This window comes from Micromys minutus, assembly GCF_963924665.1.
Source record: "Micromys minutus genome assembly, chromosome: 18".
Lineage (NCBI taxonomy): Eukaryota > Metazoa > Chordata > Mammalia > Rodentia > Muridae > Micromys > Micromys minutus.
In genome coordinates, this window is record NC_137953.1 from 50,213,554 (window position 1) to 50,219,981 (window position 6,428).

Sequence of the window (6,428 nt, forward strand, 5' to 3'; positions counted from 1 at the left end):
TGTTTTCCCAGTGTAGGGGAATGCCAAGGCACTGAAGTGGAGAGGGTGATTGGGAGAGGGTGCACCTTCATGGAAACAAGTGGAGGGGGAGGGGCACAGGAGGGGGAAGGGGAAAACATTTGAAATGTCTCTGAAATGGTGAAAACAGATGTCAGCATCCATGATGCAGGAGAGTAAAGGCAGCTGCAGTGGGCTGTGTCTGAGAGTGGAGGCAGCTGCAGCGGGTTGTGTCTGAGAGTGGAGGCAGCTGCCCTGGGCTGTGTCTGAGAGTGGAGGCAGCTGCAGGGCTGTAGGGAGCAGGGTGAAGTTCTGAGTGAATGACATGACATGGCCTGTTGGGGACTCCAAGACCAGTTGACCTATGGGAAATTGGCAAAGCTAGCACCCACATAAGCCAGGCTCTAGAGGAGAGGCAGAACTTCCCTTGGGAGTCAGAGTGTGTGTGTGTGTATGAACTGTTCATCAGTGTATGCAGAGAGAGCAACTGTAGCTTCCTCCTCCAGGGTGATTACAGTTGCAGACTGATCCCTACAGAGACCTCGTACAGACTAGCTAGTCCTTCCCTGGTTCTGTACCACTGCGATCCTGGACCCTATCTGACCCAGCACTGTACATATGTCTGTGTGTCTGTCCTCCAGTCACTTTCTTGCTGCCCCTAGGCAGGATTCTAGGACCCAAGCCACGAAGGTCAAGGCATTTTGGGAATGGTGGGTTAAATTAATAATGGAGTTATGACAGAAAAAGCTTGTGGTCATAGTAGACCACAAACATATTTAAATCTGTAGACTTCTGGAAAAGGGTTGGTAGGAAGGTTGGAGAGAGCAGAGGAAACTGGGGGGAAGGGTGGAGGAGGGTGTGGAGTGTTGATAGACCCTCTAACTTATTGGCTGAGCGGGAGCCCAAGAGTCCATGCATGGATTTCTCAGGAGCCACAGTGAAGGTTAGAACAGGCTTTGCATAAGGAAAGCAGCAAGTATGCTAAGACGGTGGGCCACCAATGCCGGAAGCCCAACCAAGAGTAGGACCCACAAACAACTGGGTGGCCAGTGAAATTTTAGTTTGGGAGTACTGCCGAACCCACAGCCTAACTCATGCTAGCTACATTTTCAATCTACCAGTAAGTAGTCTGTGGGCTTTGTTTGTTTGGGGTTGGACTTATTTTTATTTTATTTATTTTACATTTTGTTCTATTTTATTTTATTTTGAGACTGGGTCTTTCACTTGGTTCTGACAATCCTGGAAATCGCTATGTAGAATAGACCAGGCTAAGGTTCAATGCAAAGAGATCAGTTTTTTAGTTTAGACAGACCTCAAACTCTGAACCCCTCACTATGCTTGCCTGGTTCTGCTTGTCTGGAACTGTAGTTTTTCAGTAGTCAGCCTGGGGGTGTTTGTGTTTGTCAATCCATTGGCACAAGCCTTCAGTCCAGCACTCAGGAGGCAGGGGCAGGTGTATCTCTCTAAGTTCAAAACCTGCCTAGTTTACATAGAGCTCCAGATCAGCCAAGGCTGCATCTGAAACCCTGCCTCAAAAAATAAACAACAAAACCCCCAATGTTGCCTCTGACCTCCACATGCATGCCATGGCATATGAACACACACACACATACATACACACACACACACTCACACACACACACACACACACACACACACACACAGAGAGAGAGAGAGAGAGAGAGAGAGAGAGAGAGAGAGAGAGAAACAGACAGACATACACACACACATAGACACACACTATACTATGCACACATAAACACATATATACACCAATAAAAAAACCTTTTATTCTAAAACTTCCTTTAAATTGTGGTGAAAAGCCACATAGTAATGCTCTGGTGTTAGTGCTACTGCCCGTGGGTGGTTTCCACAACGGAAAATGATTTCTCTAGACTCTAAAGGTCAGAAGTCAAAAGCAAGGTGCTGTCAGGCTTCGTTTGCTCTGAGGCCTCTGTTCTTGGGCAGAAACACAGCCCTCTCGTGTGTGAGCATAAGCTCTCTCTCTAGGTCTCTCCACACCCCCACGATCCCTTTTAAAGATAGGTTTTGTGTATTCTCAGACTGCCTCCAGATTGACAGATAGCAGAGAATGACCTTGAACTTTGATTGCCCTGACTCCACTTCCTGAGTGCTGGACTTACAGTTCCGTCCCAACACCTTGGTTTTATGCTGCATTGGGGACCCAGCTCAGGGCTTTAAGCATACTAGACAAGCACTCTATCATATGAACTTCCTCCTCCAACTCCTATTTCCTCTTCTTATGAACCCGCTGCAATGACTGTGAAAAACAACTGGAAAAGCTCCCACTGGTCAAAGCTCAAATAACTTGGACAGCCGAATACATGAGGTAGTACTAGGTTATTATCTAAAATGTATTCCAAATATAATGTGGTTGAAATAATGGGGATAAAGATACTCTTCAAAAGGAAAATAAGTTTACAGAGTACCCCAGCTCTGAGACTGAGGTCCATGGCAACAGTGAAATCTACACACACACACACACACACACACACACACACACACACACATCTATTAAAAGATTTATTTATTTATTTCATGTATGTGAGTACACTGTCGCTGTCTTCAGACACACCAGAAGAGGGCATCAGATCCCATTACGAATGGTTGTGAGCCACCATGTGGTTTCTGGGAATTAAACTCAGAACCTCTGGAAGAACAGTCAGTGCTCTAACCACTGAGCCATCTCTCCAGCCTCAGATGGCTATGTTTTTAACATAAAGACATTCACTGCATCCAGCGTTCTGTGAGATCAGCTGTGGGGAGAGCAGGGTGGCATCATGTAGACCAGATGACATCAAACTCTTTGTATAACGTTTACCACCTGGACTTCTGTGTCTGCCTCCCAAGTGTTGTGATTATAGGATGGGCAACCCAGACCAGCCCACTGCAAGACCTTCTTGGGAGGGATCTGTGCTTGAACTTGGACTCTTTCTGTGCAATTACTCAGATCTTAATTCACTTAGACATCTTTCAGGGTTATAGAGATTCTGTTGATAGAGTATTTGCTCAGCAAGTGTAAGGACCTGGGTTCAATTCCCAGCACTTCACAAACCTGGCATAAAAGTTCCTGCCTGAAATCCCAGCACTTGGGAGGATCAGACCATCCTCAGAGATAGAGTCTGACCTTGTCTCAGAAAACCACAAACCTTCAAAAGGAGAAAAAGAAAGGTTAGAATGTTTTATTACAAACAGGTATAAATGATAACATTTATTACTTACTTTCATTTTCAACACTCTTTTTTCCTCAAAATGAATTGGATTTATTTTTGCAATCATCTGACAATGTGACGGCTTTAAATATGAGCAAGATTAAATTTTAACAGTTCACTAGAAAATACACATTGAGGGGAAACATCCTCGTAGGAGCAGGGGGAGGGGGTGGGAGGGGGGACCGGGAAAGGTAATAACATTTGAATGTAAATACATAAACTATACAATAAAAAAAGAAAAGAAAAAAAGAGAAAAGAAATACACATTGTACCTTAGATCATGGTCAGGTTCATCCACAACTTTGTGGAGAAAGCACAGTGTATGGTGGCCGCTGCCATGACTTACTCGAAGCCTCGATTGGCCACATTTTGGCACTACGACAAGGTTGAGCTCGTTCCCCCAACCCCTGGTGAAATCCCCACAGCTACTCAGAGCATGAAAAAAATACTTCAAAGTTCTTCAGACACCTTACAGTTAAGGAAGCTGAGGTGTGGATGTGCTTTTATATCGGAGAGACCACGGGCAAACGTGGCATTGTTGGCTATGATGTTTGAAGACCAATCTTTAGCTTCTGATTTAAGTTCTTATTTGAATGTTCTTGGACCATGTGTAATGAGACTGCAATCTGAATAAAGTCCTAGCTGTGGGGGAAAAAAAGAAATACACGTTGTCTTAGTTATTTTTCTATTGTGATAAAACACCATGACCAAAAGTTACTTGAGGAAAAATTCAGCTTATTTGCTTTTTATTTCTTCCTCTTCTTCTCCTCCTCCTCCCCCTCCTCCTCCTCCATCCCTCCTCCTTCCCCCTCTTCCTCCTCCCCCTTCCTCCTCTCTCTTCTTCTCCTCCTCCTCCCCCTCCTCCTCCTCCATCCCTCCTCCTTCCCCCCTCCTCCCTCCCTCCTCCTTCCCCCTCTCCCTCCTCCCCCTTCCTCCTCTTTCTCCTCCTCCTCCTCCTTCTTCTTGGTCTCCTCCCAGGAACAGTCTGTCACTGTTGAGGGAGTTCAGGGCAGGAGCCTGGAGGTATGAGCTGATACAGAGATCACAGAGGGTGCTGTTTCCTGGCTTGTTTCCTATGGCTTGCTTAGCCTGCTTTCTTATAGAACCCAGACCTCTCACCCCAGAGGTAGTACCCACAGTGAGCTGGCCCCTCCCACATCCAGTCACTCAAGAAAATGAGGCTTGTCTGCAGGACAATCTGGTAGGGCATTCTCCGTCTCTCTTTCAGATTTCTGAGACAGGGTTTTCCTATCCCACTATCTTGGACTCATTATGTAGAGACCAGGCTGACTGAACTCACAGAGATTCTCCAGCCTCTGCTTCCCACGTGCTGAGATTAAAGGTGTGTACCACCATGCCCAGCCAAGGTTAGGGGCATTCTCTCAATTGAGGGTCCCTCTTCCAAAACGACTCTGGCTTGTGTCAAGCTGACATAAAACTATCCAGCACATGGTTAAGGAGGTGTAAAAATGGAGAAACGTGTGACAGAGAAAAAGATGTGTAATAACACAATCTGAGTCTAGGCAAACTGCGTCCTCAAGGAAAAGGAAATATGAGCTCATCAGTGAGTTTTCCTAGAACATTAAAGTGGAGCAAGCGCGGGTTTGGAGGAACTTCCGGATGTTGTTGCTTCAGGATTGCACATGCAGGTACGAGCAAGGAAAACTCACGGGTAAAACTTTTATTTTAGAGAATCTAGTTTTAAATATTTATTTATTTAATGTATATGAGTACACTGTAGCTGTCTTCAGACACACCAGAAGAGGGCATCGGATCCCATTACAGATGGTTGTGAACCACCATGTGGTTGCTGGGAATTGAACGCAGGACCTCTGGAAGAACAGTCAATATTCCTAACCACTGAGCCATCTCTCCAGCCATCTCTCCAGTCTCAAGTTTTTTTTTGTTTTTTTGTTTTTTTGTTTTTAAACACCCTCTTTCTTAAAAAAAAAAAAAGCCAGTCATAATGGTATACAACTTTAATCCCAGCATTCAGGAGGCAGCACCAGGCAGATCTCTGTGACTTCAAGGCTAGCCTCATCTACATAGAGAGATCCAGGACAGCCAGAGCTACATAGACAGATTGTCTCAAAAATAAATAAATAAATAAATAAATAAATAAATAAATAAATAAATAAATGACCTGACAGCCACAGGCTGGGCTCTCTCTGTGAGCTCACAGCCAACTTGATTTATACAGAGAGTTCTAAGAAAATTAGAACTACAGAGTGATATCCTGTCTCCAAAAGAAAGGTTTGTTTCTTCAGGCTAAGCCTTGTGGCCTAAACCAGTAATTCCAGCTACTCAAGAGGCTGAGATAAGATTAGAAGTTCAAGGCCGGGACAGAAGAGATGGCTGAATGGTTAAGAACACCGGCTGCTCTTCCATAGGACCCTGGTTCAATTCCCAGCATCCACTTAGTGGCTCACACTGTAACTCCAGTTCCCCACCCCCTCACAGAGACATATATGTAGCACATAAAAATAAATAAATCAAAACAGAAGAAGTTGAAGTCCTGTCTAGCATGAGTTTAAGGCCAGCATAGGCAATTAGTGATACCCCATCTCAAGATAAAAAGTAAAACTGGGCAAGGAAGTATACCCCCTCAGGATCATAAGTTCAAGACCAACCTCTGAGATCAAAGCTGAGGCCAGGCTGGGCACATGAGACCCTGTATTATAATAGAAACCAAAATAGAAAGTGACAAAAGAGAGGGAAGGGAAAGGAAGCTGTAGTGGCGGACTCTCTCTTAGTCTCAGTGCCTGGAAAGATAAGGCAGGAGACGGGTACAGATTCAAGGCCGGCTTAGCCTATGGAGTGAGTACCAGGCCAGTGAGGACTACAGAGTCAGCTTCTATCTCACCAAGCAAGCATACTTCCCAACCAGCCTCATGTCATGTGCAGCTTTGGAACCCAGAATTGCCTCAGAGGAGATCTGATGGGAGAGCATTTCTGCACGCACACCCTTACGGGCTGAGGATGCCATTCAGGGGAAGAGCCCGGTACTCAAGATGCTCTGATTTGGTCCCTGATACTGAGGAAGAGTTTTAAAATAAATAATCTCAAATTTAAAACTTTCATTTTTTCTTAGACAGGGTCTTGATATGCACCTAACCTGGGTGCTGGGAATACAAGATGTGCTATCACAACCAATAATGTTTGTATTTCTAAAAAATAAAACAAATAGTGTTACACAGT

At 44.9% G+C, this 6,428-nt stretch overlaps 1 pseudogene across 1 annotated transcript; it reads left to right on the forward strand.

Annotated features, from left to right (window-relative positions):
• The first annotated feature begins 3,510 nt into the window (after positions 1–3,510).
• LOC308432754 (ATP synthase subunit g, mitochondrial-like) lies at positions 3,511–3,785 on the forward strand (annotated as a pseudogene). Its single transcript has one exon. The product of its transcript is annotated as an ATP synthase subunit g, mitochondrial-like (transcript).
• Positions 3,786–6,428: the final 2,643 nt, after the last annotated feature.